Raw genomic sequence first — 27,244 nt, 5'->3', positions numbered from 1 at the left:
ATTTAGACTCTCCTTTGAGCTTAATTCCCTTGATCTTCCTTTTAGGTTTTTTATTGGGGAAATTTCAATATCCTTACAAATATCTTCAGTCCCCCCCTCCATATCTCCATCTTGCCTAGTTATATACCCTTCATTTTCCTCCCATTCTCTATGTGATTGTTTTGGTCTTTCTAACACTAATTCTAACTAGAATTCTTCCTCCTAAGGTTCTTAAGTTCCCTCTACTTCCCTACTAACTCTTTTTCATTTTCTTCTCCATTTCTTTCTATCATCCTTTCCTCCCTCTCTTCCCTCATCCTTTAACCCTTCACTATTTCATTAGTCACTAATCCTTTCATCCATTTCTTGTCTGCATCTCCTACTTTTTTACTATGCTGTAAGTTTTAAACTCCTTCACTACTTTCAATATCAACAACTAAAGCCTAACCCCCATCCATAAACCCATTTTCCCTCTGTCCTCTTTCTTGACAGTTGTTTGGTCTAGCTTTTCCCATCATAACATTCTCTATTTCTGCATTATCCCTTTTCCACCAATTTTTACTTTCATCTTTCTCAATTTCTTTAATCGTAGCTATCTCTATCACCCTTCGAAGTAGCCTTTCCTCTTTTTTTTCTTTATTATGTCCTTCTTGTTTGTACTCTTCAAATTCATGTTCCTCATACAAACAAAACTCACAAACCTTTAACCCTTCCTCCATAGACATCAATTATCTCGACACAACCCCATCAATAAAGATCTCAATCATTTTTGGGATTGGATGGTTGTCATTCCACATTATGCATATTCTTGGGAACATTTGTATAGTTTCTCTATCCACCATTTCTATTGCCTTTATAAATCTTCCTAACTTGTTTCCAATCACTCTGTAACACTGCTCCTTCCAATATTATTGAGGCAATTTTATCAAACCTATCAATATAGGGAGTTCCTTTATTACCTCCTTTGTTGGATCAAAATTTATGGTCCATTTCTTTAAATAAAACCCATATCTATCCATAAAATAAGGGCCACTATTCAAGATCAAATCCCTATGTTGTGCTATATCAATTGTCACCATATATAAACCATTTTTGATGCAGGAGCATCCAGAGGTATAAGGGCAATCCTGTGTCACCAAAAAAAATGTACTTAGACTTAGTTTCTATTTCATGTGTTTTCATTCTTGGACACCCATTTGGGTCAAACAAAGGTTCCAACTCTCACAGTTCCACTATCAGTGTGCTAGAAAATCCTGAAAAAATAGGAGCATGTAATTGGGCCATCATTTTGGTAAACTAGAAGGTGTTAATTGGCCAGATGAATGTAATTGTGATTTAGAACATTCCAGAAAAAGAATTAGGTCAAAAGGCCCCACGGTTTAAAATTTATTGCAGTTTTTCAAATTTTGGAGACCTCCTAAGAATGCTTCAAAGTCAGGTTAGGGGCATTAAATGACCTCAAAAAGGGCCAAAAAATGGGGGATGAGCGAAGCTGTCTAAGGGGCTATGGAGTGCTTCAAGAGCTTTCCAAAAATGTAAACAGTTCGTCAATCGAAGCTAGGGTTCAAAAGTTATGCCTCCCAAAAGTTCGGTTACTGTTTATGGATTCTTCTAGATTTGCGCCGACTTCTAACGCAGCTTCTACAGCCTTCTATTTGGTCAGTGGATGCCTACTAGCACTTTCTAGAATGTATTCCTAGTCCTTAACCCTTTGGGGTCTATTTAAGGAGATTCTTGGCATTGTAGAAGGCAGTTCGGAGTGGAGTTTGAGAGGAGGTACTGATAGGAGAAATTATCTCCACATTTATGCTATTGTAAGCCCTTAGGGCATGTTTTGAAGTTTATTTTCTCTGTACTGAATGTACTAGCTTATTTTTCAGTTAATACAATTTCCCTTCTTCCATTGTGTCCATTCTGTTCTTGGGTTGTGTCTCCATCAATTTTCAAGAGTTTTAAAATCTTTCACTTCCCCCCATTTCTCATCACACCACTTTTTGACCTTCTCTATTGCAAACTTTAGCCCTCCCCATTTTAGAAATAAAGCATTTTTCTCCAGAAAGTCACTTCTACCCTTTATCAAACTACTATCCAACACAAATTTCTCTACCATGTATCGAATCCATTGCTTGTCCTCAACCATTTGCTTCTTGTGGCTATATTTTCAAAAAACCACTTTCTCGCCCAAATTCACTGATGTAAATCTTTGCATCGGGTGTTTTCTCTAGCCACCTTCATTCTATCTTGCTCTACTATTTTTCCATTTGTCCCCATTTTTCTGTCCCACCTTTTTCCATTGAAATCTTTCACTGAGGTTTCTATTCTGATTTTTCCATCTCCCATTCCTATTCCCCCAATAAAACATACCTATATGTCTCCTAAATAGTTCCTAGTCATTTCCAAACCTTGCAAACCACTCAGATTTCTTGTTATTTTTTGCAAACCCTCTCTGGGTTCCTATCCTCCAGCACTCTTCCATATTCTCCAAAGTCCACTATATATATAAATACGATATTATTGTTGTTGATTTTTTTATCAATGTTGGGTTTTTGAAGTTTTCGCCTTGATTTGTGTACTACCTAGTTTTCTTGGGTTTTCTTGGCACGGTATTGGTCATGGATGTAGATTATCTATAGGATGTCAATCTGAATACTATGGCATTTCTATGTTGCATTGGAATGCATGCCACATCCATAATCATGATCTTATATTTGGTTGATTGTTGTTATGCTTGTGTTCTCATCCAACCCTTGTTTGTTATGATCTTCATGGACTTGGTGTTCCCACACACGAACATGTGCACGTGTATTTTTTGGTTCTTATGAGGCCCAAACTCCCAGATCAATATAATAGAGTTATGCTCATTAGGGTTGGGTTTGGAATATGCATTACCTACATGCACTCATCAAATGAAGAGCATGGGTATGTAGGGTAGGTAGTGGAGGGGCTTCTCTCGCAACTTTGGTTCTATTTCCCAAGTTGGTGTGAAGGAGTTTCTAAGTAAGTGATAACTCAAGAAATAACCTAGGTAATAAAACTAATATAATTAAAATTTGATGCATGTATGGTTTATCTGAGGGTGAGTGTCTTATAGTTTGACTCTGACAACACTCAGCGATGGCCTCTAAGGAAGTACATTGAGAGTGTTTCCACACTAGTTTGATTACCTCCAAGGGAGTACCTTGAGAGTGTTTCTATAGTAGATTTATCTTAGTAGTACCAAGCATATTACTCACCACAATAGTCCCTACATAGTTGACCCCTAGAGCATCCAGCTAGGACATGTTGTAACTACATTATCTCATGATCTTGGTTTCAATCATCTTTACTGTCTGGCGTGAGTGTTAGCCATGGACATTTTCTTTATGTGTGATTGTGGTAGGATCATTATCTCCATAAGCATGGTGGGAGTAAGCCTATAGGTTGCACATGGTTAGGAGGCATAACTACCTATATTATTATTTCAAATCAATATTCAGAGATGATCTATTTCTAGTTGCGACCAATGCTTGATGTTTCACTTGGTAGATTTGGGTTTTCAGAGTCTTAAATTAGAATAATTGGATGTCATGTGTAGATGATGTTAGTTTCATTGATGCATTCCTTTATTATGATGTTAATATATGGTTAGATAATTTTAATAACTATTAGTTGGAGTATCTATGCTTTTTTGGATTGGCATGTTAGATCTTCTTGTTTTATGATGTTATTACATTGTAGTAGTAATGCCCTCATAAGACAAATTTGACTATCTAGTTGGCAGTTTCAGATGTTATGTGCTGAGGGTGGCTAGGTTCTTTGAAGTCTCATGATGCTATTATAGTTGGGAGGAACCACACATGAGTTTAGTTATTTATGTAGATTATGATGTTGCTCTCCACATGTCCCTTCAAAGGCTATTATAGATTAGTTGGTTAGATTTTTTCTCCTTCTTGTTGCTTGGTGTCATGTGTTTCTTGCCTTCTATTTTCCAAGCCTCAATTTGTGGATCCGGTAATCCCTGGTGTGGACGAATTTTTTTTCCTATTTCATTGTCCTTTATTTTCCCTTTTTTTGTTGTCTTTCTTTGCATCAGAGAATAGTTTCCTCACATGAGAATGTGTTCTCTCACATGAGAAAGCTATTATCTCATGCAAAGCATGGTGGAAGCTTGTGCGACATTGTCCTCTCTCGTACGAGACATGGCATTCACCCATTCCAAGCTTGGATATCTCTTGCATGAGCCTCACTAATAGGGCTAAGAGATTTGTTGGCTAAAAATTTCATTTCCTCACATGAGAAGGTAGTTCTTCACTCGGTGTGATGCACTTCCTCATACAAGCCTAGAATTTGTGTTTCCTGGCATGGAAAACAAGGGGTATCTCCACTGGTTTTTGAGAAATGTGTTTAGGTGTTTCACATAGCCTTTTGGATTACTCATTTTTCTAGGCTTCCATAGACCAAAGATTCTAGGTTTTCTTGTTGTCTTTTCTCTTGTATCTAGTTGAGTGCACTAGTTGGTAGTGATGTCTGAAGATCGTTGGATGTTTAGGGTGGGTTGTTTAAGTCTTCTATTGAGATCTTATGATAAATTACATGTTGATGTTGTTTAATTTCATGCTCTTTGTTTCAAAAAATTTTAAAAATTGGCTTGTATTTTACCCTTGTTCCGAGGATCTTTAGGCAGGGCATTACACTTCATCACCTAAAAATGGCCATGCAACTATTTTTTTAAGTACATATTAGCATCCATGAATGTATTTTAAGTCCAATTCTAATACATGTTCCGAGTTATGAAACATAGTGAGCATAGAATAGGTCATAAATTTATTTTTTTATAGTAAATTTTTTATTGATCATTAGTATTATTACTTTGATAATATGTTTTTGTTGTTAGAATATTTCTTTTGTATCTTTCAATTCCCTCAATTTGAACACACTCAATCTAAATAAAAAAGTTACTTCTCAGAATGGTCTTTGAATTGATTCTAATTATTATTGGAAGCCTTCTATGATCACCCCATCAGTGTTGTTATTTCTTGTGCATAGAAGTAGTAGTTGATAGGAACTCAAAGTTATGTGTTCTCCTATCTTGAGGCTCTATGAATTTGATATGTAATTTTTTTTTAAAATGATATTTGTCATAATTTTGAATAACATGGTTTGTCAAAATTCTAACAAAGCTCATAACAAGATCGATGAGGTTTCTAAACCCACAATATTTCCTTTCATCATAGCTATGGAAATCTCATTAGTGCTATGATGGATTTGTTCATCAAAATTTTGATGAACTCCATCATAACACAGACAAGGTTCTTGTACATATGATGATTCTTTTTGTAATATGTATAGAAACCTTGTTCATCAAAATTTTGATGAAAATCATAAAGTTTCCATTTCTTTTCTCACAACCATAACCCTTCTTGCATAAATATTTTCTAACATATAGTTTGTCAAAATTGTAATGTTTATGTCTTTTTTGTGACTTCTAATCAAAAAATAGAGACATAAGTAACTTATCATATATTCATTGAAATTCCAAGATTTACCTATCAAAATTTTAATGAACATGCATATGAAATCGAGCACAAATGGGTTAGTACATCATTCAAAATATCCACAAAAAAATTGTAGTTGTGATAGTTTAAAGCCAAATTTTCCTCAGTAAAATTTTTTAGTGTATGCAATATTGAAAGGTTGAGAATTCAATTTTTAAAATCTAGGAGTAGAAGCACAAATTCCAATTAAAACATTTCAAGCACACATTTCAATATTTTCTAAATTATCAAGATGGAGGGGAGAGAACCCTAAACCTAGGCTAGACAACCGAATCTTAGGTCATTGTAGTTAGAGGCCACCAAAAAAAAAAATTAGAAATTTTAATAAAGAATAATAGTTCAACACTCGCAACTATCCTTATTGCAACACACCACTCCTATTATCCAAATTATTTTCTATCTTTACCTAAATAATACAAAATAACTTGATTTGTCTTATGGAAACAATCACAAATGAATTCATAGTACTAAAAACACAACAGAAAATATCAATGGATTTTTTTTTAACATATTCAGCTATAAACATGTTAACATTACATTTGAAGTTAGAGTAAGGTGAGCTAAAAACCATTTGGAATTAGAAATAGTCTCTAATCCCTTTGAGAGATAGTGTAGGTCCTTCTTCCAGTTTTCAATACCAACTTCCTTTCATTCCTTATCATCATTCTCATCATGCTTCATCTTCTTTGTGCTTTTCCTCAACTTTATTTTTTATTGGCCACTCTAAAGCCATTCTTTCTCAATATATTATTTACCAACCTATATACTAGAGTTAACACCATCAAACTCTTATTTATAAATATTAAGGCCAATACTATTTTCAAAAGTAGTATCTCTTTCTTGGACATTCTTTAGTCTAGCATGTCATTATCCTCTCCACATTATACATTAGGGATAGGGGATTTGTTCATCATGCAACCCTCTTTAGGAATAATATGAAACATAGATGCTATATTACCAATTTCCTTTAAGTCCTCAAGATACCATTATCTCCAAGGATTTCTTTCTTTATTATCCTCCACCTTTTCTATCTCTATTTTATAATCTTCATGTTCTGAGTGGTCTATGTTATCACTTTTGATGTTTGTTAAATTGGATGATAAAAATAGTTTTCTTCAACATGTAGTATGTTTTGTGTTGGTGGAATATAATTCTTAGATTACTATCATATTGGTCAACTACATCACATATATTGTAATTTTGAAAGGTTTCTCAAATACATTATAATTTAATATGTTGATAGATAAAATTGATTTTACTCAAAGTACATTATAAAAGACTCACATCAATGACATATTTTATATTTGATATATATTTAATGTTTCAACATATAATCCAGAGAGTCTAGAGGTGGTAAATTTGGGTTATGAATCCAATATAAGTAAGGGAAAAAGGTGTGATGCTAGGAAAAACAAAAATCCAGGATGTTTCAATACATTAAAGAGAACAAGAGGACATTGTGAATAATGAGGCAACTCGGGCTAGAGATATTTCACATGTGTTGGTTGGCTTCAACTTGGAAATGTTGGATCTCATGGCTAAGAGAGAGGTTGTGGGCCCTAAAGTTAACTCCCCCATGATCATCACCTCTTCTCTGAGAAGGACAAAAGAGGATGCCCCTACTACTTAGCATGTACACCCCTTCCCCTCAGTCTTGGATCCCCCCTCTACCCCCAATATGAAGAACACCTCCTATAGCTCTAGGGAGAAGAGGTATGAGGAAGGAGAGACAAAGAATCTAACTATAGAGATGGTGAAATTGAAGAAGAGTGTGTTGGAGCTTGAGCTGAGGTTCGAAACTCTAGTGAAATTTGTTGTCAAAATCATGCATGCAGTGGATACCATTCTCCAACTTTTACAACACGAGAAGGAGGAGGGTACAATGGAGAAGGATAGTAGCTTCCAAAGGCTCTACATGTTCCCGGGTGATCACAAGATATAGGTTCTGCCAAAAAAATAACTTCCCCTAAAGGAGAAGGATGAATGAGGGTTCGACTTCATTCTATGCTTTACTTTTTTGTTTTTGATGTTTAAGATTAGGACCTGCATGGCTATTACAACTTTTTGTTTAATGGATACTTTTAACAATACATCGATGTCTATTGTTAGTTTCTGTTATGTTATCTACTGCTTTATTGGTTAGATAGGTGGACTCTGAACTATATTCATGATACTCTTTTTTTTATGTTGCATATATGTGACTAGTTTAGTTTTTTTTTTTTTTTGTTCCTTGGTTTTGACTATAAATTGGTTTGTTTTTGGGCCACTCACCCATTTTGACTAATTTCTAATGTAGAAAAAAAAATTATTTTTAAAAATATTTTATTACATAGATTTAAAAGCATATTAAATTGTTATATTTATATTAAAGATTTAAGGATTGAAAAATATCTCTTTAAAATTATATTATTTTGATAATTTAAATATTTTTAAAAGGATTATTTTGACTTTAGTTTATAGGAACATAATCTTTTATAGTGATATTTCAAATTCTATGTAATGATACATAATGGATGTGGCTATCCTCCTTACAAATTGCACCTGTGACTAAATTTCAAAAAAATGAAACACAGTGGAATTTTAAAAAAAAATTCGCATCTGTATATTTTGTGAGTGAAAACAAAAAATTTTTTGAGAAAATTTACCTGTGTTTTAGTGAATCTGAAAAAGAGTCACGTTTGACTTTTTCTTTGTCTTTTGGAGATTTGCCAACACCATACTTTAGTTCTAAAGTTTGATTCTTTCTTTATGTTTCTTAATGTAGTAAAATATACTTTATTATATTCTTTGTTCTCCTAGTGGTGGTTATGAGGATGGTCATCACTGTTCTGGATGGTCTTGGTCCTGGTTGACCTTCCTCTAGTTGTAACCCGAAATGGTCATTCCCCTTCTTGGACCTAGCAATTTTGTCTCCCAGGTAGGAGGGAGAAGATGAAAAAGAAAATGATGTTGAAGAAGGGTGGTCTCCTTATGAGCCACCCACCACCTCACTGGCAGGGCAATTTTTTATTACTATTATTTATGAATGGTTCCTAGCTTTGCAATGATTGCTGTGTGAATTCTCATAGAATGATCAGTGTATCCTACGACCTTTTTTGTAAATATGTAACGTCAATATTATAATAGTAAAAAAGGAATTAATCATATAGGAAAAAAATACATACTCTTGACAATTTTAATTTCCAAGTCATTCATTGAAATTAATCAACAAACGGGAAGCTTTCAGCTTCAAAATATATTATACTTCTGTCAGGTGACCTTTTAATAGGCATAGCAATACTGATATATAACATCACCCTTAGCATATGGAACATTTTCTACGTCAGGCTTGCGTACTATTCAAATATGGAATGTTTCACTATGTTACCTAAATTAGTTAGAAGACAATCTTTCCTTCACAAGAGCGCAAATTTGTCTTCTCATTCGAGCACACTGATTATATTTTGTTTTAAAGCCGTGATATTTTTGTTGTGGCAGGTAAGCCAATTGATATCTTTGTTTTCTACGTCGATGACAAACGATATTCCCACGTAAAATATGACTTAGAAATCGCAAACAATAAAGTAAACCATCCAACAAACACATTCCTACCAAGGCATATTTTAATTTAATTTATCCTTGAAACGCACAAAATCCGGTCTTCATAGTGTTTTATTAGTGCGCAACTTTGAAGGGATAGAGAACATTCAACAAAGTTGTTAGAACGCGAGATCTGATTTCGACAACGCGGAGAAGTTAATAATATCAACCATTCAAAATAAAGGAGTTCCCCATACTCTCGCTTACTTTGTGCTTCTCAGTATTATTAAAACCCAGAACAGGAAACTATGACGATAACAACATCATGCAAAGAAATATAGTATTAACAAATTGTGTATAAAATTGATACTTACGGTCAGTCTACGACAGAAAGTTGAAAAAACAAGTGGTTTCCAAAGAATATAACTAGCATTTGTATTTTTGAAGGGTGTAAGGTTTAAGTCGAATATTCTTGAATAGTACTTCTTTACCTTCACATTTGTATCTTTCTTATTCTCAGACATAGACAATCCTTTCTCCCTTCTTATCTCTCACTTTTATTACTTCTCTTTACGTTTTTCTCCTACATGTATCTATACCCTATCTCCTCTATTTCACTTTCATCTACACTATGTATGTGGTCTATCTATCTATCAATCAATCCACTATCCATCTTTCACCTCATATATCATTGTCATTCCCTATCTTCATCTCCCTCCTCTCCTCATCCTATTTATCTCCATCCCACTCCCCTCCTCTTTGTTAACTATCATGCCCTTTAATACTTGATTCTCATCAATCTATCTTTAGAGTCTCTTGCTATATTTCCCTATCTATTTTTATCTCTATTAATATTTTCACCTCTCTACCCCATTTTTATTTACATTATTCAGCTTATGCATTCTCCTCCACACCCTCACTCTCTCCCTACCTTTCACTGTAATTATCTACCCCTCTAACTATTATTTCCTATATGAAATGGACAACCCAGCTATTTGAAAACTGTAATTTAAATTTGTCCCTATCTAATCATATCTATCTCTCCCTCTCCATCTTACTCTGTATTTCTCTATCTCCTTTTTATTTAATATCCATATGTCACTCTTTAATACATGAACTTTCCCTATTTACCTCCCTATACTTTTCTTCATATATCTCTACATACACATGTCAATTTCAACCTCCCTAGCTTGTCGTCCTTCTATTTGACTTTATCCTATGTACATCTTATCCATGCAAAAGACTTTTTAGGAGTTAGTGAAACATCAAACCTAGCATCTTGGTGCAGAGGCATAAACACTTTCTTGCCTTTTATTTATTTTATCACTCTCTTCACCATTCACCTCTCATTATCTATATTTTGTTTTTAATATTTATCTTTATCTTTTCTATGTATCTATTTATATGCTACTGATCACCTCATATGCCTTTATTATTTTATATCTTCATCTCACCAATCTCCTCTCTCCTCTTCCAATTTCTCTCCATCCCACTATCTTCTTGTTTTTCTTTTCCCTTCATACTTATTGTCCTCGTACATACACTCTCTCTCTCTTTAAGGACTTGAATTTCTAAAGATATACATATTATTTATTGATCCACAAGTATTCATTCCTAAGGATTCACATCTACCATTAAAATCTCTATTAGAGATAAACCATTTAATATAAATCTTATGACACTCTTGAATAGATTGAATACAAATGATAATAACACTACTGTAAGCATAAAGTAATAATTTTTTATTGGTGTAATTAAATATTCACTAATTACACTTACTTAAGCTTACTTAAGATAATGCATTGCATAGTATTTTGTGATTGAGACACTCAAGAGTTTGCATCTCAATTAAACATATGGTGTAGGAGAATTCCACTTTGGGTGGTCATAGTTGCTATCTCATTCCACATTTAGTGTACTTATCACATTATCATACTCATCACTGCACATAATTCATTGCATAATGGATGATGGCCCACTTTTGTTGGACATGTGATTCCACCTTGTGTGGGTGATAGCTTATCTTCACCTTATCATTGTCTCTTATCACCTCTCCTATATAAGGATGCCTATTATGTACATTTCAAATCAATCCATTGGATTTCAATCAAGTCCATTATCAATAGTAGCATTCTTGTATCTTGATGTAATTTTCTTTCCATTCTCTTGTGGAAATTATCTTGGTCTTTCATCTGATCTTGGGGGTGTTGTAGAGTCACCTAAAACTCTAACATGGTATTGGAGCTCTCATGGTGTGAAGACCTCTTCTCAAGAAGTGTAATCTTGGATTGACTTATTGTTAGTGTAGCATTGACAATTTGGACATAACAATTTGGAGAAAATTTTGAGAGTCGTATTTTGTGACCTTCTATTGCAAGTGAAAATTGGAGCTTGCTGGTGTAAATCAGAGGTTGGAATCATATAAAGGAGGTCCAAAAACCCCTAAATCAAATTTTGTTTCATCCAAATTAGACATCTGAGGCCAAATCTAATAGCCATTTGATTTTTGAAGGTGTGATGGCGGTGATTTAGAAAAAATAATTTCAGAGGTGATTTTCAAACAGTGATACCTTCCTCATACAGACTCCTTTTTCCAAGCAATTTTTTTGGTTTTAGGGTTTAATTTCATGATCTACACATTGGTGTAGGTGATTTTGAATCTTTGTCTTTGAAAATTTTAGAAAATTGCAAATCTTGGTTTTACCAACTTTCAAGGCTTTGTTTGGGCACATCTGGTAACATTTTTAGGTGCAATTGTTTTTTAAAGTGCATGATTTTTCCTCTACTTTTCAGATCTATAATTAGATTTTGGTGATTTGGAGTGGACATATATCACTTTCAAAAATAGGTCATTTTTTCTATATTTGCACTTGGTGAATACTTGGATTTTAATTTTCTTAATTGAGTCAATAATGTGATGGAGTTATCAGTTGATTTCAGTCATTATTTGAGTTTATTATGAATTTTTAAGAAGTTTCATTACTCACTCCATATAACTATCATGAATGGAAGTAAGTAGTTTTTAATTAGTTGATGAGTATTGGATTGCTTAGAATGATCCTTGGATAGGATCCAAAACTAGCTATAGCTATTGCAGAAAGAAGGAAATGGTTTGATAGAAGGGATAAAGCACTTGGCTCTCTTAGATCTACCATCTCCAATTATTTTCTATATCATATTGCATCCTACACACATCCTCATGATGACTGGACTACATTGGAAGGAATCTTTGGTAAACCTAATAGAATAAGAAAATTCAAATTGGAGAATGAACTTATAGGTCTAAGTGCATGTGATTTTGAAAATATTCAAGACTTTTTCTCTAAGTTCAATTCTATTAGATTGGAACTTTCTAATTGTGGCATTACTAAAGATTATAAGCAATTGATATTATCTATTCTTTCCAAGCTAGGTACTAAATATTCAATCTTTGTTTCCATATTCTATGCTACTATGGATGCTCTTAGTAGTGCATACAAAATTCCTTCTCTTGATGAATTTGGAGCTCAGCTCACAAGAGAAGAAGAAAAGTTAGCACACATGGGTCAATTGAATCCTTCAAAGCATCAAGCATTGGTTGCAAATTACTCCTCTCCAAAGACTCCCAAAAGAAAGGAAAAAAAACAACACAAGGATCCTAAGAAACATGAAAAAGGTGATGACTCTCCTTCACAACATAATATTGAATCCAAGTTCTCTTCAAGAGAGGAAACATCTAGAAGAAAGAGAGATAAATGTGCTTATTGAAAAAAGCTAGCACATGATGAGCATAAATGTTTCCATAAGAAGATTGATGAGCACACTCACATTATTCAAAAGAACAATATCCAATTGCCCTCATCAGTGTCTTCTCCTTCTTCTCAATATCAAGTAGCTACTACATCTACATCATCGTCTAGAGGCAAAGGACAAGCACTCATTGTTTTCACACATCCTGAGCAAAGTAAATGGCTTATTGATTCAAGTGCATCACATCACATGGCATCTTCTATGGATATGTTTTCTTCTATTAAGCCTTTTACTTCTCCATCTATATTGATGGGTAATAATACGTACATGATGGTTTGTGGGAAAGGTTCTATTCTTATGGGATAGGGTACATTTAATGGTGTTCTTTGTGTACCATCCTTGACCACTAATATCCTTTCCATTTATCAAATTACTCATGGGGCACAAGGTAAAATTGTTGAGTTCACTCCTAATTATGTCTATATTAGGGACATGGAGACTAGAGATGTCATAGGTATGGGAGTTGTTGATCATGCATCATGCTTGTATTCTTTTGGAAATTTTGTTGATAATGATGATGATATTCATGATGTGCCTAACCCTTTATCAAGGGTGAATAATTCATGTGAGGAGAACATTGGACACTTGAATCATTTTTTTCTTGAGACAAGTGTTGAACTTTCTACTCCTCCACCTCCTGCTTCTTCAGACATGAGTTCTTCTATTTAGCAGGATGATCTTTATGCTTCAGATCTTATAGTGTGGGATGAATTCTTGGATACTCTTTCAAACAAGTCTCATAATGCAGATATGGTTAATACATCTAAGGAGGTTTCTCTTTGAGATACTTCTTCACCTTTTTTGGAGATTGGATTTCCCAACTCCTCATGTTCTCTTGATTTTTCACATCTCATAGGTTAGCTTGATGGTGTCTTAGAATCTTTGAGCTTGGAGACATCTATTCAGTCTTCAGAGATTCATATATGGAGACCTTCTTCTTCCTTCCTCACTTTTACATGGAGTGGCTTCTTCATCATTTGATTTATTTATTTCTTCCTAAGATGAGACATGTTTCATGTAGGCATTCCATTATATTTTTCTTGCAGGTACTCCTCATTACATTGGAGCTTCTTTATTATGGGGTGGGGGGGATATCATGTCTCCTTATTTTCTTCCTATGGAGGGATCATTCTTTGTATATACATGATGTATGCAATTTTTGGGTAGTCTTGAGTACTTCATCCATCCATGCATCTTGTTTTCATCTCTCTTTTTGGAGGAGGGTTCAAATCCCTTGAGGTTTTCTATCTTTCTCTACTTTATGAGAGATTAGATTTCATGTATTCCTTTGCATACTATACATGGGTACCTAAAATGGCCTTGTAGCCGAGACCCATCTTGTATTGTGAGTTTAAGTGCATTCCCCTAAGTTGCACTTAAGGGGGCTATTGGTGTAATTAAATATTCACTAATTACACTTACTTAAACTTGCTTAGGATAATGCATTGCATAGTAATTTTTGATTGAGATGCTTGAGAGTTTGCACCTCAATTAAACACATGGTGTAGGAGAATTTCACTCTAGGTGGTCATAGTTCTTATCTCATTCCACCTTTAGTGTACTTATTACATTATCATCCTCATCATCGCACATACTTCATTGCATAATAGAGGATGGTCCACCTTTGGTGGACATGCAATTCCAACTTGTGTGGGTGATAGCTTATCTTCTCCTTATCATTGTCTCTTATTGCCTCTCCTATATAAGGAGGCCTATTATGTACATTTCAAATCATTCCGTTAGATTTTAATCGAGTCCATTATCAATCATAGCATTATTGCATCTTTATGCAATTGTCTTGCCATTTTGTTGTGGAAGTTTTCTTGGTCTTTAATCTGATCCTAGGGGTGTTATAGAGTCAACTAAAACTCTAACAATTTTAATGAAAAAGTTGAAGATTGTAGACATCAATTTATTCATCTTCATTCGAGTAAAACACTTATCAAGAAAGGAAAATAAAAAATAATGTCTAGAAATTTTGAGTAAATATAAAATAAGTTTTTGATTTAATTTTATTAATATAAGGAAATTATATATTAGATATGCAATGTATTTAATATTTGAATTTAAAATCTAGATCAATTTATAATTTTTTAAATTAATAAAATTATCATTTTAATAATATATAAAATAATTTTTAGATTTGGTTTTCTATTTCTAACATTACCATTTTATTGATATAAAGAAATTATAATTTAGATATTAAAAAACATTTAAATACTATTTGTCTACAAATATTCTACATGGAATATAATATCACATAATTTATGTCATAACACTCAAAAAAATCTAGCTCTTCATTCTAACCAATTATATATATTTACCAAATTATTTTATTTAAAATTTCAATTTACAAATGAAACATAAGAAACTTTCAAATAGTGGCAAAAACAATATGATAAACATGTCACAAAATCTTTTTAAATTCTAACCTAATTTCAAATTCTTGTAATAACTCCAATTCAATAATTTTCTATTTAGAATGCATTTAATGACTAACTTTAATTTAAACTCATGCAAACTTCAACTCCAAAAACCTAACCTCAACCAAGAGAAATTTAAAAATTATATTAAAATAATAACAATATAATATGAAAAGCATGATGCAAATTTGATGTTTTGTTTTGATGAAAATTTTAATAAACTTTTGAAAATAGGTCAACACAATAGCCACCTCATCATCCTCACACTCACAAACAACAATTGTCTCAATAAATATTTACAAGCTACCACCCAATTGTTCAAAAAGGTAAAAATAAAACAATTCTAGTCCCATATAAAGAGATAAAACTAATACTTACATCAATAGCTTTTCTAGGAGTGACTCATATCACATTGACACCGTCTCTCTAAACAAACCCTACGAGCCCTCATGGTCCATAATGTGCTAAAACACCTTGGTCATGGACTTCCTGCTACTACCCACCATCAAATGCATCCTAATTGTCTCCAATGGTACAACATCCATCCTTGAAACAACATGAGCAATGGCCCCACTTAACACCTTCCTAGTGGAAGTTTGTTTTGTTTTCCATGGTGAAATAGTTTTTCACGACATCTGACACCATTGGAGTGTCACAAAATTCCTGTGGCAAGTCCCATAGAAATAAGCCTACTAGCTTAATAATTCACATTTTTCTATATTTCTATTTATGAAAATAAGGGTTAGAAAAGCTTAACAATGAATTTTTTTTCAAGTTTTTTGCCTTTTTCGATTATAGAACATACAAATTGTGAAGAAAAAATGTTAAAATTTTAAAAAATCTATTTTGTTTTCGATTTTTTCAATTTTGATAAGATACATTTTGTATCCATGATAGCCACATCATGATGATACATATCTATAAAAATGACTAGTCTTTTCAAAAGTAGTTGTATCATATTTGAAAGACTTGTTGGAGGTTGTTGCTTTTGGAAATTTGTATAATGGTTGCACTTGGTGGATGGTCAGTTAGGTTGAGTTTTTCATGTGGTCTCTGCTAAGTTGGTTCTAGATCTATAATTTTTTATGGTGCTACTATTTATGTATCTCCTCTTATGGAAGAGTCATCTACTTTGGTGTAGAGTTCCATCATGATGAGGTAGCTATAAATTTATTTTTTTCTAATATTTTCCTTCCACTTTGAGGTAGTTTTATTTATTAGTTTTCCTATTTAAGTATTGGTTTTATTGTTTATAGTTGAAGTGGAGCATTTCTCCCTTTCCCAGGATGCTTTGTTTGTTGTGTATTTTTTTCTTGGTTGAACTTAGGCTCTATGACAATAGCTATTTCTAGTGGTTATGTGTATACAAGATTGGAGGATTCCATCTAAAACTTCATATTGTTTCTTAGTTTTAATTTTCACAACAAACCTATTGAAGTGATCATTTATGCTCTCTTCATAGATTTTTAGCTAACAATGACCTTATAGAGGTCTATATTTTTGTCTTTGAAATGATTTTTTTAGAAATAGGTTTGAATGATTTTCCACCCTTCTTTATTTCCATGACCATAGTCTTTGTAGCTTATAAAATGTTAGAGAAAACCTTTAAAAACTTCCAATATATTTTTATTTTAATGCTTTGATATCTACTCAATTACTTCATAAGTGTTAGTTTTGGAAAAGATTTAGAAGTTCCTCTCAAGATATTACTTGTCTACTTTTTTACCTACTATAAGTTTTCTTTCAAATAGACTAGTTTGAGATTCTTTCCTAAACACCTCTATTTGAATTAGGTGATCTCATATTAGATCATGATCCTCATGATGACCAATTTTGGGCTCCAACATAAAACTTCTACTTCAAAAATGGTTGTTGCCTTGTATTAGTTTTGATGGTCTCACTTCTTAGATGGTGCTTCCTCTTCTCCATCTGAATTTAGTTTTTTGGGTAATGAGTTTGTACACTTTCTCATTTATCTAATCAAAGCGTATTAAAACATAATATAACTCACTCAAGAAATATATTTCTTCAAAAATAATAATAATAAAATGATTATATATATATATATATTATATAGGGAGATCAAAAAAGGTTACAAAATTGTATCAACAGAGAGTACAAAAGAGGAGGCCCAACTTCACCAATAAGAATCTACATTAGAAATAGTATACTGAAAATAAAAGTACTTAATGCAGAATATCATTACGAGTGTCCATTCATGTAGACTAACCTAAAGAACCATCCATCCACATGATGCTTTTCCTTTCCTAGATTTGTGTTATCATGTATATCTCATCTTTTTGGATTGGATGTTCTTCCTGATTTACTTATTAAGCCTTGCCCAAGTCCTCTCGAATGTTTACAAATCATCTAGGTTCCTTTTCCAAGTGTAACCATGCTTTAACTCATAAAAAAATAACATGGCATGACCATCCTTTTGAAATCTCCTAAGCTTCTCATTCTCCATCATCATCATGGTATGAACCTACATGAAAATTTTTAAATGAGTGAGTTTTCAAAAAGACTCAGTAAGAACCTTGGGGCTATTTTGAAACCTTTCTTTGTTCCTAGATTTTAAAATCTGCCCAAGGATGTTAGAAGAGATGATATTCCAAAAGAGATTAGAGTCTTTTTTAATACAATGAATATTAGTAGTGATAATTTCAATGATATTAACTTGTAAAGGATAAGTAATACCAAACATAGCCCAAATCTCTTTAGCAAAGATGGAGTCAAAAAGAATGTGTCTGCCAGATTATGACAATTTTGAAATACTATAAAGCTCTTGCATAGAAGAATCTTTTCAAACAAGAAGTCTTTCAAGAATATTAAGCCATTTAAAGCACTTAATTTTTGGCCCAATATTACTTTTCCAAAGGATTTCAAAAAACTTCTTCCAACTATTGTTATCAAGAGTGGAGTACCAAAATAGAATTAACATGATCAATAATGGATTCATTAATATCAATCACATTGTAAATATTCTTGCCTTTAATCTTAGATATGATGGTTTTGTCAGGCCATTTGCACTTTAGATATCTATGGGAGTCAATGTGATAAACAGTAGGCAGATTGTTAGCAACTTTGAGGATCATTTTGTAAGTTTTTTTGAGAGTTAGGGATAACAAATTTTCTTTTAAGCTCTTCCCATTCAATAATTCTATCTTTATCAAAAGGATCAATCATTTGAGTAATGCCAAGATTGGATGAGTTCTAGACAGAGCAACCTTGAGAGAGGGAAAGGGGTTTGATAGACAGGCTAAGGTTCCACCAAAGGGACCTTTCTCTAAAGAGATGCTTATCATCATGGAATTCTATGTTAAGGATATGCTTTTAAATTTTATCCTAGGATTTCCAAATGGATTTTAAAAATAGTAGAGCCTTGGACCACCACAAGGAAGTTCCTAAGAACTAAATCAGCAAAAGGAAGATTCTTCCAGGATTTTTCTTTCTTAGGGAAACCCCTCTCTATATTACACCTAACAATGACCTTCCAAGAGACATTACCATGCATTAAGAGAAAAATCCATTTGGTGGCGAGGGTAGTACCCTATAACTTGAGATCCTTCAACCCTAATCCCCCAGGAAGTTTATTTGACTGGCACTAGTCCCATTTAACAACATGCATTTTTTTGTTTGCTTAGTAGCTTTTTGAATTACCAAAACTTGGTAATTAGTAAACATCTTGGTGGAAGAGTAATAAATAATATAAGAAGAAATAATCTTTTGACAAACTTGGACCCTGCCAGTAAGAGACAAAGATCTATTATGCCATTTTTTTAGCTTCTTGATAATCTTGTCCTTGATCCAACAACACGTATCCTTAAGGAAGTGCTCAATAGAGTAAGGAATGCCCAAGTACCTAACAATCTCATGAGGGTCTCCCCATTGAAAGTTGAAGTCCTTAAACCAATCAGGGCATTGATCATGCCTTCTTCGGTAGATAGACTTGGATTGAGATAGTTGAGCACCAGAGATAGAGCAAAAGAAACTAAGATTGTTTTGTAGGGCTTCAAAATTATCCTAAGAAACTTCAGAGAAACATACCTTTCATAGGAAGGGATAGAGAGTTATTGCAGAAAATGTAAAAAAGGGCTTCTAAAGAAATGACAAATAAAGAAGGGGCTAAAGGGCATCATTGTCTAGTAGATCTACTAAGGGGGAAGGCGTCAAAGAGAGAGCCATTAACGTCAACCTGGGCAAGAGCATCTTTAAGCAACATGCAGACAGTCATGTAAAATTTATCAAGAAACCCAAAGGCCTCGAGCATCATGTGAATAAAGTTCCACTCCACTCTGCAATAAGCTTTTTCCAAGTCCAAAGAAACATAGCAGCATTCTATTGAGATAGATTAGCCCAACTCATAGCTTCCCAAATGGCGATTAAGTTTTCAAGAACTGATCTTCCTTTGATAAAGCTAGTCTGGGTGGTAGAGATGATGCTAGGTAGGATACCCACAAGCCTTAAAGCAATAATTTTAGCAAGGATTTTGTAGGAGATATCAAGAAGCAATATAGGCCTCCAGTTCTTAATGAGTGCTTTATCACCATCCTTGGGGATAACTTTAATAATTCCCCTATTAATAGTAGGTCTGAGAGAGTCATCTGTAAGAGCCTCAATATAAATTTCTTGCAAATCTTTATTGGTGCAGAGGCACCTTGTCATTTGGATCTTTTCTTCGGAGTTCTATAAATATTTAAGTCATTCAAAATTCCCTTATATAATGACAAAGTTGTATTGTTTAAAATTGTAATGTAATACATCCAAAATAGAAGGATTTCAGCCACCAATGTTATCGATAAATTACCATAGGGAAGTTGATGAGTTTGTTTTGTAACTGTCAAGAATTCGAACCATCCTGTAAGACTTCATAACTACCTCAAATTTTATAAGAGGAAGAGATTAAAGGGACAAAAGAGAAAAAACATAGGGAATGAATGAGGTAGAGTGGGAATTAGCTAGGAATAATTGGCTCTCTAGCTATCACCAGAGAGCCTGATGAAGATGTAATTACAGGTTTAATAGAAATTGTTAGATTTGAAAGTTTCCCTCATTCTCGGTTTATATCTGCTATTACATTTGAGTATTGTTCATTGAATTTGTTATCTGCCTTATGGTATTTGAAGTCTTTTTTTGTGCATCTGCGAATCAAGTGTATTTGAAATCAAGTTATATATTTCAGTTTCAAAGATGGCGCTGTTGATGTCAAGAGTTTAAAATTTGATTGGCTCATTTATGTTTTTTCCAGAGAGCCCAATGAAGATGTAACTACAGGTTTAATAGAAATTGTTAGATTTGAAAGTTTCCCTCATTCTCGGTTCATATTTTCTATTGCATTTGAGTATTGTTCATTGAAGTTGTTATCCACCTTATGGTATTTGAAGTTTTTTTTTGTGCATCTATGAATCAAGTGTATTTGAAATCAAGTTATATATTTCAGTTTTGAAGATGGCACTGTTGATGTCAAGATTTTAACATTTGATTGGCTCATTTATGTTTTTGTTGTCCGCTCTGCATCAGATTGGTATCAGAGCATAGCAAAGGGCCTGGGAAGAAAATTTAGGATTTGAAAGATTGAAAGTCCCTTGTTGATGCTTGGAGTAGAATGAAATGTCCCTTTTTCTGATCTTATATGATATTTCAAGCCTCTAATCAGATTTTCAAAATCAAACAACCAATATTATAAAGATCCACCAATTTCTTAATAAACCCCAAATCGGGTATGTCCGAAATAGTGCCAAAAATTTCACAACTTCACATATTATTAATAAATCTGAAAATGGACATTTTTACAAAAATTTCAGTAGCATAACGGCCTACAAAATGACATTTTCCAAATCTGTATAGCATTTACATAACAGTTCACAAACGTAGGAAAAAAACTATGCTCATCGGGCTCCCCAAATTAACACAAAAATGCTCGAAAACACCACAAAAACACTAATAATCTATCTTAGAAGTTTAACCACGTCCCAATACATATATTCAGCTCTATTTTAACATGTTAAAGTCTGAAATAAAAAATCAATCCAAACTGATATAAAATACTCAACCGAAAACACCAAACTCTTACAAAAAAACACACCCGAAAACCCACAAATTTGCATTATTCAGCACAAGGGAAAACTCTGCATGAGGTTGTACATGGAATGGATTTAAACTCCCATCCTTAGCCTTCCTAGAAACCTACAAATTCTCATTCTTGGGTCTCCTTCTCCACAGGTTTGGCAGCCTCTAAAGAACAACAAAGCAATGAGCAAAAATCAAGTTCTAGAATGAGCCCAAAATGCCTCCAAACCCCTTAAAAGAGGGCATAACCCTAATTCACGTCCAAGAGGGGTTAATAAAATATAATTTAATAATAATTTTTATTTATTAGTCCATTGGTTTCCAAAGATTAGCCCCTTTTGCCAAAACTTCACCTTTTTGGAGCCTGTCTGCCTTAGCAAAGTCTATTATTTTTAATTATTTGAAAAGGGGACATGAAAATTTCTCCCCTCCCAAATATTGCTTGTCCTCAAGAAATGAATTTGGAATTCTCAAGCATATGTGCTCCTTCCCAAGTTGCATCCTCTAGTGGTAATCCTTTCCATTTGACCAAATGCTCTATGACGCTCTTGTTTCTCAATCTTTTCTCTCTTGTATCCAAAATCTCTTTTGGTATCAAAACTAATTTTCCTTCATCATCAAGAGGTGGTAAGTCTGTAGATACTATGGTTTGCTGGCCTAGAACCTTCTTTAGGCAAGATACATGGAAAATATTATGTATTTTGCTGTTTGGTGGGAGCTCCAATTCATAAGCTACCTCTCCTACCTTCTTAATGATCTTATAAGGCCCATAGAACCTTGGCTTGAGTTTCTCCGCCCCACTCCTCTTCAAGGTGCTTTGCTTATATGGCTGAAACCTAACAAATACCAAATCTCTCACCTCAAAAGATCTTTCAATCCTTTTCCTATCAGCATATAACTTTTGTTGGTTCTGTGCATGTTGTAGATTATCCTTGAGGGACCTGATTATGTCTTGGCTTTGCTTGATGAAATCACTTGCTGCAGGTACTTTGCTATCGTAAAGTATTAGATCAACAAAGGAAAGGGCATCATAACCATAAAGAGCACAAAAAGGAGGCATACCAATAGACATGTGATGAGATGTATTGTAAAAATACTCCCCTAGGTGTAACCATTTCACCCAAGCATGTTGTTGATTTGAAACATAGTTCCTCAAATATCCCTTTATCCATTTATTAACTATCTATGTTTGTCCATTTGTTTGAGGGTGATAGCTAGTACTGGGAGTGAGTTCAGTTTCGGCCAAATGAAATAGCTCCTTCCAAAAAGAGTCGAGGAATCTACTATCCCGGTCACTAACAATGTTTCTAGGCAAGCCATGTAATCTAAAAATTTTCTTGAAGAACAATTCGACCACTTGTGATGCTTTGAAATCAGATGTGATAGGAAAGAAATGTGCATACTTAGTTAGTCTATCTACCACCACATATATGCAATCCTTACCTTGAACCTTGGGCAACCCAGTGATGAAGTCCATGGAAATACTTTCCCATTTTTGTTCAGGAATAGGAAGTGGCTGCAACAACCCTGCAGGAAAATTTTGCTCACTCTTTCTTTTTTGGCATACCATACATTCCTTAATGTGTCTAAGGACATCCTCCTTCATACCCTTCCATGAAAACGGCTCTCAAATTTGCCTATATGTCTTGAAGTATCCCTGATGACCAGCCAAAGGTGTGTCATGAAAGGCCCTCAATATCCTCTCCTTAGTTTTTGATCCTGGCACTAAGACGATCTTATTCTTCTAATAAATCAATTCATCAACAACCTTGTACCTATTATCATCCACTAACTTATCCAAAATCTTGGTGGAAAAGGAATCTTTAGCATACTCTAAAATTATGGAGACTTTCCAATCAATAGAGATAGATGTTAAGGAACACAAAGTGGGCTTTCTTGAGAGAGCATCGGCAACCACATTATTCTTTCCTTTCATGTATTCAATATTAAAATCATAAGCTTGCAATTTTCTTACCCATTTTTGTTGACGATCATTCAAATCCCTTTGGTTCAAGAAGAACCTAAGGCTATTATGGTCTGTCTTTACAATGAATCTCCCACATACCAAATATTGTCTAAACTTATGAAGTGCATGCATGATTGCCAACATTTCCTTATCATAGATGGAGTAACCTTTCTCTAATTGATTTAATTTTTTACTCTAAAATGCTATTGGATTTCCCCTTTGAGTTAGGACAGCCTCTATACCTTCTCCAGAAGCATCACATTCAACAAAAAAAGGTAAAGAGAAATATGGAATTGCAAGCACAGGGCATGAACTCATTACCTCCTTAAGCTTATCAAATGTTTTTTGTGCCTCTTCTATCCAAAAAAAAGCTCATTTCTTTGTCAAATCAGTCAAGGGGGTAGCAAGATGAGAAAATCCCTTGGCAAATCTCCTATAGTAGCTACACAACCCAAAGAAACCTCTCAACTGTGTAAGATTAGTGGGTGGAGGCCAATCTAAAATTGCCTGGATTTTTTGTTGATCAACCTGTACTCCTTTAGAACTTATAGTATATCCCAAATATAGGATCTCTATCAAACCAAACTCACATTTATATAGCTTAGCATGGAAGGATTGCTGCTCCAAGATTCCCAAAACAGTGTCTATATGCTTTAGATGCTCTTCCCATGTTTTACTGTAAATCAAGATATCATCAAAAAATACCAAAACAAATTTTCGAAGATGCTGGCTGAATACCTTATTCATACAAGATTTCATTGTTGCAGGTGCATTAGTGAGGCAAAATGGCATAAAAAGAAATTCAAAGTGCCCATAGTGACATCTGAAAGCAGTCTTTTCCACATCTTCACTCCTCATTCGGATTTGATGGTACCCTGATCTTAAGTCAATTTTTGAGAAGTATACAACACCATGTAACTCATCAATGAGTTCATCTATGTGTGGCATGGGATACCTATTTTTTATGGTCTTCTTGTTTAGAGCCCTATAGTCTATACACATTCTCATTGTACCATCCTTTTTCTTGACAAGTACCACAGATGATGCAAATGGACTAGAGCTAGGCCTTATGAATCCCATGTCCAGGAGTTCTTTAATAGTTTTTTCAATTTCTTCCTTATAACCTCTTGGATGGCGGTATGAGGTTGTTATAACTGGTTTGGCACCCTGTTCTAACTCTATAACATGCTCAAAACCTCTATCTAGTGGTAATCCTGGAGGCAAGTCATTGAAAACTATATAATGCTTATCAAGAATATTTTGAATTTCAAAATGGAAATTACCTTGATTCTTTGGAGAGCTTGTTGGATGGATTATGACTCCTGCTGCTCATGCTACTTGTCCTCTTTGAAAAGTCCTCTCCATCCTCTTTGCAGAGACCGCCTTAGGTGCTCCATTCGATAAGCCTCTTAATATGACTTCTTTCCCACTGGAATGAAATTTAAACTACATAGTTTGATGGTTCATGTAATATCCTCCAATAGAGTGCAACCATTGAACACCCAATACAAGATCTGTCTCCCCAATAGCAACCACATAGAAGTCATCACATAACTCATAATCTCCTAAGGTCATCTTGAGTTGTTTCACCACTTGTGTGCAAGGCATAGTGAATCCATCAGCTACAGTAACATTGAATCCTTCAAAATCTTTTGCTTTAAGCTCTCGTTTCATGACAAATCCCTCATCAATAAAATTGTGAGTTTCTCCCCTATCAAGAACAACTGTCAACCTTTTCCCTGCTAGTACCCCTCAAATTCGAAAGGGATGGTATCTTGGGACTCCTGATAATGCTGCTAAAGTGCCATCCTTTCTAATTTCTTTTTCTTTCTCTTCTTTTGCCTCCTCCTTAGTGTCATGAAATTCCTCATGCTCATCTAAACCAGATTCTGAAGCAACTTCAATATAGTGCACTTGACCTTTCCCCAAACATCTATGTCCTGGAACCCATAGTTCTCTACAAGTAAAACAAAGCTTTTTCCTTCATTATTCACTCCTAGTCTCTTCATCTACCTTCTTGTTTTGCCACATTTATCACATCTTTTGGTGGTAGTGTTGGGAAGGTCTTTTTCTGAAAATTTCCCTTATGTTGCCAAAGATTTGGGGGTTTTTGATTAGTGACTAGTTTCATAGGCATGCAAGTTTCAAGTTGCAAACTTCTTTTGATAGCTTCCTATAAGGTTGAGTGTGAGAAAGCCTTAACCAAACCCTTAATAGAATCTTCTAAACCATCAAGAAAAAGATAAACAATCCTCTTTTCACTCATATTAGGTACCATAATAGCCACTTTTTGAAACTCTTCTATATACTCATTAACTGATTTGGTTTTCTTCAACTTTGACAATTCTTTAAAGTACTCTTCATCATCCTTGAGGTCAAATCTATCTATAACTCTTTGACTGAAATCATCAAATGTAGTTACCTAATCATGACCTTGAGTAGTCATTCCATGATACCACCGATCATAAGCTGCATCTTCCAAGTGTAGACTTGCAAATTGAACAACATCACTCTCCTTCATGGGGTTAAGTGTGAAGAAAGTCTGTAATTTTTGTAGCCATGCTTTAGCTGAAATTTTATTTGTTCCATCAAAAGTAGGTGTTGTAAACTTGCTTATTTTATTTTTGAGCTCTCTTCCACTTATGTCATGCTCCCTCCTATTCTCTTTCTTGGGCATCAAAGTGCTCATCATATCCACATATTCTCTAAAAGGAACTGAATTGTGAAAGTCATCATCTAAGCCATTGTAAGTAGCTCTTAATGCAATCAAGTTACCTGTAACCTCTTCCATGAGATTAAGGGTTGGATTCGGTACTGGTGGCTCATCTGCAGGCAAGAAAATAGTTTTGGTTGATTTAGATGGTGTGGATTTCAGATTTCTTGGCTCCTCTGAAGTGCTCCCTTTCTCATTAATAGATGCAACTCCTTGCAATTTTTCATTCAATATTCGCAAAGCCTCTCTACTTTCTGCCAAACTATCCACTGTTTGCTTCTATGTATTTTGGATGTCTTGGAAGAATTTCTTTGCCATCTCATCTGGATCAGCCATACTTTTCCCTTCCTTTGATTTTTTGCTTTTACTTTCAACTGGAGGTTTGATCAAAATTTCTTTATTCTTTTCTCGCTGCAAATATCTTTTTTCTCTTTCACTTAGTTGCATGCAAACTTCTACAAACCCTCAGGCTGGCAAGATCATAGCTCTGATACCATTGAAATGTCCCTTTTTCTAATCTTATATGATATTTCAAGCCTCTAATCAGATTTTCAAAATCAAACAACCAATATTACAAAGATCCACCAATTTTTCAATAAACCCCAAATCGGGTATGTCTGAAATAGTGCCAAAAACTTCACAACTTCACATATTATTAATAAATCTGAAAATGGAAATTTTTACAAAAAATTTAGAAGCATAACAGCCTACAAAATGACATTTTTCAGATCTGTATAGCATTTACACAATAGCTCACAAACGTAGGACAAAAACTATGCTCATCGGGCTCCCGAAATTAATACAAAAAATGCTTGAAAACACCACAAAAACACTAATAATCTATCTCAAAAGTTTAACCATGTCCCAATACATATAGTCAGCTCTATTTCAACATCTTAAAGTCTGAAATACAACAGCAATCCAAACTGATATGAAATACTCAACCGAAAACACCAAACTCTTACAAAAAAACACACCCGAAAACCCACAAATTTGCACTGTTCAGCACAAGGGAAAACTCTGCATAAGCTTGCACATGGAATGGCTTTAAACTCCCATCCTTAACCTTCCTAGAAACCTACAAACTCCTATTCTTGGGTCTCCTTCTCCACAGGTTTGGCAACCTCTAAAGAACAACAAAGCAATGAGCAAAAATCAAGTTCTGGAATGAGCCCAAAATGCCTCCAAACCCCTTAAAAGAGGGCATAACCCTAACTCACATTCAAGAGGGGTTAATAAAATATAATTTAAT

This window comes from Cupressus sempervirens, chromosome 11 (genome assembly GCF_028749045.1).
Source record: "Cupressus sempervirens isolate cs-2001-9-10 chromosome 11, ASM2874904v1, whole genome shotgun sequence".
NCBI classification, from domain to species: domain Eukaryota; kingdom Viridiplantae; phylum Streptophyta; class Pinopsida; order Cupressales; family Cupressaceae; genus Cupressus; species Cupressus sempervirens.
The sequence above is the reverse complement of the archived record's forward strand: the minus strand, read 5'-3'. Positions refer to the sequence as shown.